At 44.1% G+C, this 9776-nt stretch overlaps 1 long non-coding RNA gene across 1 annotated transcript in view; it reads right to left on the reverse strand.

Annotated features, from left to right (window-relative positions):
• Window positions 1-8552: 8552 nt before the first annotated feature.
• The window catches only part of LOC112953754, a 21694-nt gene continuing 20470 nt past the window's right edge, over window positions 8553-9776 (reverse strand). The window contains exon 3 of the long non-coding RNA XR_003250612.1: window positions 8553-8609. This is a non-coding gene — a long non-coding RNA (uncharacterized LOC112953754). The remainder of the gene's footprint in view (window positions 8610-9776) is intronic.

The following is a 9776-nucleotide window of genomic DNA, read 5'->3' on the forward strand; positions in this document are numbered from 1 at the left end:
AGTTGCTATACCGGAGCAGCTTTATTTTACTGTATTTTTTTTTTCCTGAGCTTTCCAGAAAAGCGGTTTGCACTTGCAAACTCCTAACCAAGGCTCTGCTTAAAAATCTCTTCCCAAGTCTGACTTTGACTTGTGGCAAATCCACGTGCTAGGTTTTCTGAGAAATGTCCTCGATTCCAGCCAGCGTGCCGAGGCACCTCATCCCCGTTTTGCATTTGCAGCAAGCCCTGAGAAGGGGAGAGCAGTTTGCAGAGCTCTGACTTGCACCTTTCCRCCACAGAGCAGCCGCGGAGGCTGAATCCAACACGAAGGAAACCAAGTTTTACAACCTATTCAGAAGGTCATTTATTTAACGGAAAGACTTGTCTATAGAATTTTGTGCGATATGTTTTATACATCAAGTGYAAAATCATTTTCAAAGCTCCAGCATGAGTTTCAGTGTGTGTACTGTGCATTAAAGGAAAAGACCACCCTTTCCCTTCCCTCAGATTTGAGTAGTTATTAGCCTCAGGGTAAGGAAATGAGTGCAGGAGAGACATGAACTAAACTGTGTCTTCTGTCTGCCAGTGGCTGACACTCGCTGGAAGGGTGTGAGGAGCAAGCAGGCTCTGCTTTCCTCACTGTACCACAGCTTTGCATAGCTGTAAATCCAAAGCGATTTGGGCTGCAGAAATCGGAAACGAGCACATCTGAGTCTGCATCCCTGTCTGGTCCCAGTTAATCCACAGACCCCCACAACTGGCTGCACTGGGTCTACCTTGCTTGCTTGGTTACCTCTGGTGCCTGAAAGGGGCATGTGTAGAGCTGATGGTCTCCGGGACCTCACTCCTTTTGTTCAGGACGGGATGTGCCTCTGGGATCTTCAGGAATGCTTGTAATGAAGCTGTGTCCCAGCTAGGGAAAAGGGGAAACTGAGGCTCACAGGCTTCACACAAAGCCAGTGCCAGCCACATTGTCCATTCCCTTTATATGTCAGGACAACTTAAGCAAAGTCTTTATCTTAAAGGGTCCCGGAGAGGGAGACATCTTTGAGAGCAAAGTGATTAAAACAGGGGTCAGAACCATGTCAGCCTGCCTGGTTATCCTCAATTTTCAGGTAGGCTGGAGATGGAAACATTTCATACTGTGTAAAACAATATCGGTGAGCACGGCATGCAGCCTCTGGATAACTGCATCTGGAAAAGGGAGGTCTCCTCTTTGCAAGTGCTGAGTGACATCTAACAACCTGCTTCTTTCCAATCAACCTGGAAAATGTGCACTCAGATTTCAAGAGAGAGGAAATATAAAATATTTTCTCATCAAACTTGGCATTATCTATTTCGCAGGCAGGCCTCTCTCCCACTGCACAGTATTTTTCCATTGTGTTTTATCAAACTTTATTTTCAACCCTGCTTCCCCATTCTAATAATAACGACGTGGCGTTCAAAGTGTGGCTTTGCAAGTGATTCATTTCCTCAATACTGTTGATCGCAGCTTTATCCTACTTCAAAGGTATGCAGTAATTTGGCTTTTTAACACATTAGAGATAACATTTCTTTTGCATTGGGAAGAACTCATTATAGGCTGTAGGACCAATGCTTGATTATTTGCCGGCACAGAGCACTACTTTTCTACTGATCAGTGTAAAGAGATGAGAAAAAGTAATAGAATGGGCAAGAACTCATTAAACGCAGAGACAGAACAATAGGTTCTTCCAGCCTTTAACTCCTTAGATTCATCTGTATCTTTTAATCACAACATCCTCCAGCCACTTGAGACTAAAACATTGAATAGAATTTAGAAAAAAAAAAAACCTAGGCAGTTACTTCATTTGCTAAAAAATTAATGGCATTCATAAAATCAGAGCGAGATAAAGACGTAAGACATCAATTGGGGTTACTGAGATGATTCTGAAGTAAAGAAAAGAGAACAAAGTGGYTATGGGAGGATAAGCTAGTAAGTGCTACCACACTGAGACAGGCAACAATTTCATGAGAAAAGCCCTAAACATGAACACCAAAGAACTGTAYGAGTCTGTGTATCTGCTTTGGGATGGTCTATGGATGCTTGGCCCCTCTGAGAACTGGGATGCTTACTTTTTAGCACCTTGAGGTAGACTGAGGTCTCTGCCCTGTGTTTAGGGTCCTTTGGTGTACCTTGCATTGCTTTACCTGCTCCATAGGCAGCATCTCTTTTCCGTTGGCCCTCTGTAGCACTGCAAAGGCAAAAGGGCTGCCTGTGATAGCAAGCTCTTTTTTTTTTTTTTTCTGAGGTTTACGTTATCATCTTGGTCTCATTATTCCTGGATGAGTGCCCACCATTTCTTATAGAGATCCTTCTTCAGAAGATGAAAGGAGAAGGGTGTGGGAAGGGAAGGGAAAGAAACCTTGACTTGTCTTAGGAAAAGGAGCAAATAATTCATTCAGCTGCATGGGTTTTATTATTTATGCTCAAGGTCTGAGATACTAGCATGCGAGTCTGCTGTGAACTTACAGAAAGGAAAATAAAGATGTCTCTGCTCTCATGGAGGAAAAGCACTCACCGTGTCACTTCTCTTCCCCTAATTCTGAAGTGTTTTATGAAGGATTAAGAAGAACGCCTGGAAGAATAGCCTCAGATAAATAGTGTCCTTGCATGGCTATGCACTGTGGTGCACGTGCTGGGTCCAGGAGGGTGCCTGTGGCATGGGACAGCATCCCGGACCTGACACAGGAGCTCAGCAGAGCAGCTGGTGGCTGTCAGCTCTGGGAAGACGGATACTGATGATCTGCACAACACGGGAGACATCTCTGAGTCTCAGTTCACCAACACACTCTTGTAGTTGGTACTTCTACAGAGAATGATGTTCATCATTGAACGTGGGCTTAAGAAATCTTTGCATCCCCCTTAAAGCCTAGGCTGAGATTTCAAAGATGAGAKGGTGTGTCAGAGTTTTCTGAAGGCAGAATTTGACCTGGAAGGGACCTGCATCCCAAGGGAAGTGTCACTGTGGAGTTGTCCATCCCCCCCTGTCAACACCCTATGCTGCAGGTTGCATATGGTGGCTAGCAGAATTTCATACTCTCTCTTGCAGGTGAATTCCTAAGCCATCTGCAGAAAATTTTCCCTTCGTGGCTGGGAACACATGGCCTGAGGGCTGGTGGGGTGGTTATTTTAACTCCCCCATTCCCTCTCCCAGGCTGAACAAAGCCCGTGATTGAGAGGTCGGCTCTGGACTTTGCAAGGAAAGAGAGCTTGGGGGTTTGGGGGTGTGTGTGTGTATATGTATGTGTGTGTATTTTTCTTTTCTTTCCATCATACTAATGAAATTTGCAGACATGGAGAGGAAACTGAGAGTTATTTATAGGAGTGAGAGGAATGTGAGGCCTAATTGTGCTTAGTCTATTGCTCAGTATGTAATCTGTTTGCTATTAAACTTTACAGTCTCGCAGCAATATACATAGGTCCTACTGCAGTTCTTTAAGGGAAACACATACACTTGACAAAAAAAAGTCTGCGTAAAGCGCTCACAAGCTTTAGGAGCAAGTGACCCAAAGCAGCATTTTAATGGAGACATGGTCAGTTGAGGAATTAATTAGATGTGATAATTTTTCAGCCTTATCCCTCGAGACTTTTCAAAAAAACGCTCTTTTTGCTTGCGGAAGATTTCTGTGTCCCTATTCACGAGCTCCTGAGGTTGCCTGGAGCTGCCAGACGTTCCTGCAGAAGGTAGCAGGCCCTGGGATGAGGCTCTGAGATGGTTTCACCCTTGCCTTTTGTGAGCAYGCTGCACCTCTCCACGCCCAGGACATACAGCCTGGTTTCTCCTTACCACTGCTCTTCTCCTTACCACTGCTCTAGGTGCAAAGCAGCTTGTGGAAGGGGTAACCCAGCACCTCCTGCCAGCAGAGGTACTTGGTGGCAACAAGGGCACAAGAGCCTCTGCTCCAACCTTGCCAGGACCTGGGAGAAACGCTCTAAGGAGGTGGAAAAGCAGTGGGTCCTTGGGTCTTTGCAAGCCGATTTATTCCATGTCTGCCGCCAGCTCCTTTGCCAAAGCGCAGCCTTGCAGGACGGGGTGTCCATGGCCACGTGCCCTGATGCAGGGACACATCCCTGGACTGCTGTTCCTGTGGAGGCCAGAGCTAGTGAAGTGTCTAACAAAGGGCTTGCGTGGTAACCTGAAGGATGTGAGCTTGCTGAGCTAAGCCGCATTCCTCACGGAAAAAGGGAAAAAAGTCAGGCATGCAACCTGATACAATTGCTAATATCTCCCAGACAGCAGCCGAACACTCGCAGGGCTCTGGAGTTGGCTGCTTTCTGCTGCTTATCGCTGTCAACCCCGTGCAGCACACCATATTCCTGCTGCTTTTTTTAAAGGGCCTAAAGGATCCTCTCCTCCTAGGTTCTTCAAGCAAACCTTTTATTTCCTGGGATATTTTGCAAAATGCCACAGGGACTCACCTGCTTCTCTTATTGCTCTTTATGAGGGTAACAACGCCAAGGAGAAAAACTAACATTATTTACTCCCAGTGTCCAAAATTGGCTCCACCACTGTATGGTGAATTTAGAGAGACGGAAACAGAGGCACTCTGCATGGCAATTTGGAGACAGGTCTATCTTCAACAGCAAAGAAGTGGTGGCAAAGTGGAAGGGCCCCCTGCTCAGTGCAGGCTGACTTCATCCAACCCAAGGAATGTCATCCCCACCCACCCAACTGCCTTCCCAACGTGCCAATGGCCCCCATGTGGGTAGCATCCCATGGGAAGGGGCTTCATGACTACACGATGGCCCATGCATCACCACGAGAACGTCCATATCACTTGCCTGGAAAGGACCTGGTCCCTCTAGGTCCCAGCCCATTCCCAAAATGGTTAGGATGAGGAAAGAGAGACCGATTGTACATCTCCATGGGAATTATTGTGCCCTTGTCCAACTCGCTTGCAGTTCTCTTCCAGATCCCGCTTCTGTCCCTCACATAAGTTGGCTCTGCCTTGYACACGGTGTCCTGGTATCTCTGGAGAGCCGTGGGAGAGTGAAGAGCTRTTTTGCCCGGTTAGCTGGGAATAAGTGATTCAGCGTGTCACATTTGGTGTATTTGCAGGGCAAAMCAAGAGAAAATGCCAGGCAGGTTATCTGCAGCAAAGCACTGAAAGCCCGACTCCGTTCTGAATGAGAGGTGCCAGCTGGCTGGTGGCCAGTTGTTTGGCCACTGACCAACTGGCTGACATTCGCTTCTTCCATACTTACTTCTGGACTGGTGAGCGGGGTGTTTTACAGCAGCAAGAAGTTTATTCCTGGGGTAAACAGTAGAAAGTTGAGGGTAATTGCAGCAAGAAATTTGCTTCCTGCTCCAGTGTGAATAACCCGCTGGCAGCCAACTGGACCTCAGCCCTCCGAACCGCATGGCCAACTGGCATTTGTCCCTTTCAGGGCTTGCAGATGTATGTTGGAAAGGGTGGGAATGGGGATACCATCAGTCAATCAATCACAGAGGCTCACCACCGCTGTCAGAAGCTTTCACTGGGGCCCAGTAGAGCCACGCGTGCCATCGAGCTCAGCGCAGGTTGAGCAAGGGTGATGCTGGAAGTCACCTGATGAAGCAACCAGGCAGCTTTCACCCCTTCCTCTTACCTCCTGAATAACTCCTCTTTTTCCTACTTAAAGTCCTTCTGCTGGACCCTTGCCCATGTTAACTGGCAACATGACACCAACTGATGATTTCTTCTCCTGTCTCTTTCCTCTGATGCCCTCCTGGGATTGTTCTCCCAGTGGCATCCCAGGTCCCCTTCACTGCACGTTGCACTTCTCCGGTGGTATCTCTACGTTAGCGCAGACCTTTGGCTGGGAAGAAGCTACTCGCTGGTCTCAGCATCTCAACATGTTTCCAGGGTAATTCCCTCTGCATTATTCAGCTAGCTGTGATTTGCTCTATTCGATGCTATCGGTACACACAGCCAAGCAGGACATATGCACCTYTGTGGACCTTTCCGCACAAGTCAAGCCTAACACTCATCCTATCTGTTTGTTTGCTGACAAAGGGGATGATAATTGAAAAGAAAAAAAAAATCACCCTTATGCCAGAATGGAGCATAATATATTTAGAAGAGCTCCTATATATGCTATCAASAAATCCATCCTTCTTACATTACATGCCTCATTATTTCATTTTTTTTCATATTTCCATTGATGAAATGGATCCTAAGATCAATTTGCTGTTCTTTTTCCAAGTTACAAGGTTCCTTTGTTATTTCRTTCTCTTCCGCAGTATTTCAGGCTTCTCTCAAATTAGTATCTTCACTTGCCGAGATTTCCTTAGGGCCGATGTCTTTGGGCCAAGCCATACTGCATTATTTTCCAAGTGGGAGGTAATGAAGGCATGCGATCCAAAAGAAGTACTAGCATTTCATCCTCCTCCTCTTCCTTGGATTCAAGTAGCAATGATGGCTCAGAGCTGGAGGGCCAGACCACGTTCTCCATTTAGGTGGTGAAAACCCCTCAAATCCATCCAGTGATTTAACTGGAGCACCACAGAGAGAAAAAGGTCAGCATGTCCAAGGACAGCTTATTTGAGTTGCTAATATTACCAACATAAGGAAATATTTCTACACGCTCGGACATTTTCCATTTTCACTTTCAAAATACAGCTTACCTCTGTTATAAAAAACAGACTTGCCTCACCTCTACCTCTTGTACCTTTGCAAGATACTCTTTCAAATATCTGTAATAAAGGATTAATAAAATACATGCTGGCAGCTCCCCTTCACAGGTTCTTCTCTTTGTCTAGCTTGTTCATAGAACATTTCCTACTCTTTCTGTGCAAGTCAATGGTACAGTTCTCCTTCAGCATGTTGCTCTTCCATTTCTTCTTTAGAATAAATATGCAGAACTGTGATAATTTCACCTCAATGAAGATCTTCTTAACCCTTTTCTACTTATCTACCTGTGTCCACACCACTTCATGCAGTTGCATTTCAGTCTAAACTCCCTAACTCTTCCAATTTGTTGAGTACAGGTCCAATCTTAAAAGAACCTGCTGCATCCCTAAACAATAACTTCTGCCAAATGACCATGGCTTTTATAAGCAGTGGTTGATGGGATGTAAATGGTTCCATGGTAGTTTCACCCATGGAGCCAGAGCCACAGCAGCTGAACCCTGCCCRTGTCACCCAGGGCAAGAGAGGGAAGATGACAGATTTTCTTGCTCTAGACCTGGCTCCTGAATCCTGGAATACAAGAGAAGGACTTGCCAGAGCGTGTGGAGGTCACATTAAGAGCTCTCTATTTTTAAACTCTATCATAAATCAAAACTAAAGCAAGAGCAGATGGGGGGCTGATGAATTAGAGCTCTCCAGTATGTAAATGCCTTCTTTGGGGCACAAAGAACAGAGCAAGAGGCTTCACTTCAATAGACAATCAGGGCAGAATAATACTTTTATCATAATAATACTTTTATCAAGGAGCTATGTTATAAAATGATCCATGCTGAAGTATACTATATTCAAGCAGAGCTTGGAATAAATCACAATGCAAGTCCTTTGTCTGAAGCATCCTTGAACCCAGGATAAAGAAATTTCTATCCCTTGGATATGTTCTGTCAACTGGTGTAGCTTTGTGAAATTTATTCTTTTTGCAGAAAGCAGGATGCTGGGATTTCTTCAGTTAACTTCACTAGTACCCCTCACCTTAAAAAAAGTCAAGAACAAACAAAAAAAGAATAAGCCCTTGATTTACCTCTTAGCTCAGAACAATTTATAACAAACAAGCAAACAAGTAAACAGCCTCTGCCTGGAAAAAAGATCTGGCAAAGAAAACAGCAAAAGAGGAAAAAAACATTTCTCTTACAGATATTGACCTTTCCTCTGCGAGGTGCATTTATCCTTCAGAAACGAGCAGCTGTGTAAATCGTTAGGAGATTACTAAGGATTAAGGCTAGCCAAAATATGTTCTTTTACTGTCTTGAATTTCTCTGATGTAAAATACATGTAGGCTACATTGTTCTTACTGCGGATGCTGCCACTGCTCACACAGAACCCGATTTTGATAGGGATGGATCACGTTCCTTCTTAAACTGATTCGATACTAACGTGTGAGAGGGTTAACACATGGCATGGCTCATCTTTAAGGAACCTGAGGCAGAAGAAAGGGTTGAGCACCCGTGGTTTGACTCAAGGCCAGGGCAGGTCGGCACCTGGTACCCTTCCAGGTCATCAACACTCGTGTATGGTCCAAGTGACGGGACCAGAGGAGCCTGCTCCCTCGGCTAATTGCTGCCAGGTATAACAGTAGGACAGTGTTTTGCAAGAGCAGCCCGAAAGAGCAGCAATAAGGTAAGAAACGGAGGTGATCTGAATATGCTCTACTGAAGCTCCAGTTTATACCTTAGGCTTGCCAGATTTTCCTTCCTTGCCTTCTCTAGCAGTCTATTTATCCTATTTATACATTTAATCTATTTATTCCATTTATATATTTTACTATTCCAGCAGTCCTAAGAATGAGCTGGTGGAGTATGGAGCATGCAGCACTTTGGCATCCTGCACAGACTCAGCTACAAGCAAGCAGGGGCACCTCTACTTCTTTCTTCACCCACAATTTGATCCACTGATCCAAAGAAAGGCTGCTATTGCAGAGCACCTCCAGGCTCAAAATGCCTACAGAGAAGCAAACAAGCCAAAAGCAAAACAAAAGATTACAAGCAATACCTTTGCTCCTCAAACAGGAGTAACTACTGTTGCCTCTACACACTGCTCTGACCTCCTGATCCCTTCTAATCCTCTACCTAAAGGATGAGAGGAAGCGCTGCCAGCATAACCCAAAAGCCTGGCTTAAACAGTGCYGCTTGAACAGCAAAAGCAAATTCTAATCTTGGAACACAGGCTGTTTTGCAATCTCATCATTTTTTTGGACCCTGCTTACTGAAGAAATCATGGCAGTGAATCAGCAAGCTAAGAAAGTTAACACTTACATAAAACTGCAGCAGATAATTACTGGAACATCCTTACCTTTTGGAAATAACATTTTAAATTAGGTTTCAGCTGCACATGTCAAAAAGGGAACAAGTCTAGGAATCAGAAATTGAGACTGTGTCAATCTGGACAATCTGCTTAGCRTCATGTGCTCAATTGGCTCGGTTAAAGGGAACAGATGGCAAGAGTCTTTTGTTATATATATACACATATATATGCGTATGTATTTATATATATATATTTTTTTTTTTTTTGTAATCAATTGTAAGTCAAATTCTTTCCAATGTCTTTTACTGCTAATGAAGACTCTCTATCCAGGCCAGAGTATTTTAAGTACTGTTATTTTAAGTATTTTAAGTATTGCATTAATTAATATTTTTAGTATTATATTAAATAGGTTTTATTCCTTAGTTATTTCTCTGCTAAGGTGTTCTAACAGCAGTGTGTGTTTTATTGTAGATAATGATAATAAAATCCCTTGATTTCCCTGACCTGGTGATTCCATCGGTGTCTCACTGGTTAGAGAAAGTAAATAAAGTAAACGGAGTCCCTTTGCTGAGGAGGAGACACCTAAACTATAATCAACAAGTTTAATTTTCTTGAGTCAGAATGCATGAATCATTTGGCAAAATCAGATCAAAATCAAGATTAGTTTCTCATGGTATTTCTGAGGAATTTCAGATATTTCCATTAGGAAAGCAGTCATTTCTTTAGCCTTCCCAAGGTTAGTTTGTTCAGCTTTATTGTTTGGTTGCATAATTTAAGGTTACCCAAATGTAAGATATATAAAGATCTAACAGAGGAGTCAAGAAAACTGTGGGATTCGTCTATAACTTTATTTTCACTCTCTCC

This window comes from Nothoprocta perdicaria, unplaced genomic scaffold (genome assembly GCF_003342845.1).
Source record: "Nothoprocta perdicaria isolate Ctin4 unplaced genomic scaffold, notPer1 scaffold_46, whole genome shotgun sequence".
Lineage (NCBI taxonomy): Eukaryota > Metazoa > Chordata > Aves > Tinamiformes > Tinamidae > Nothoprocta > Nothoprocta perdicaria.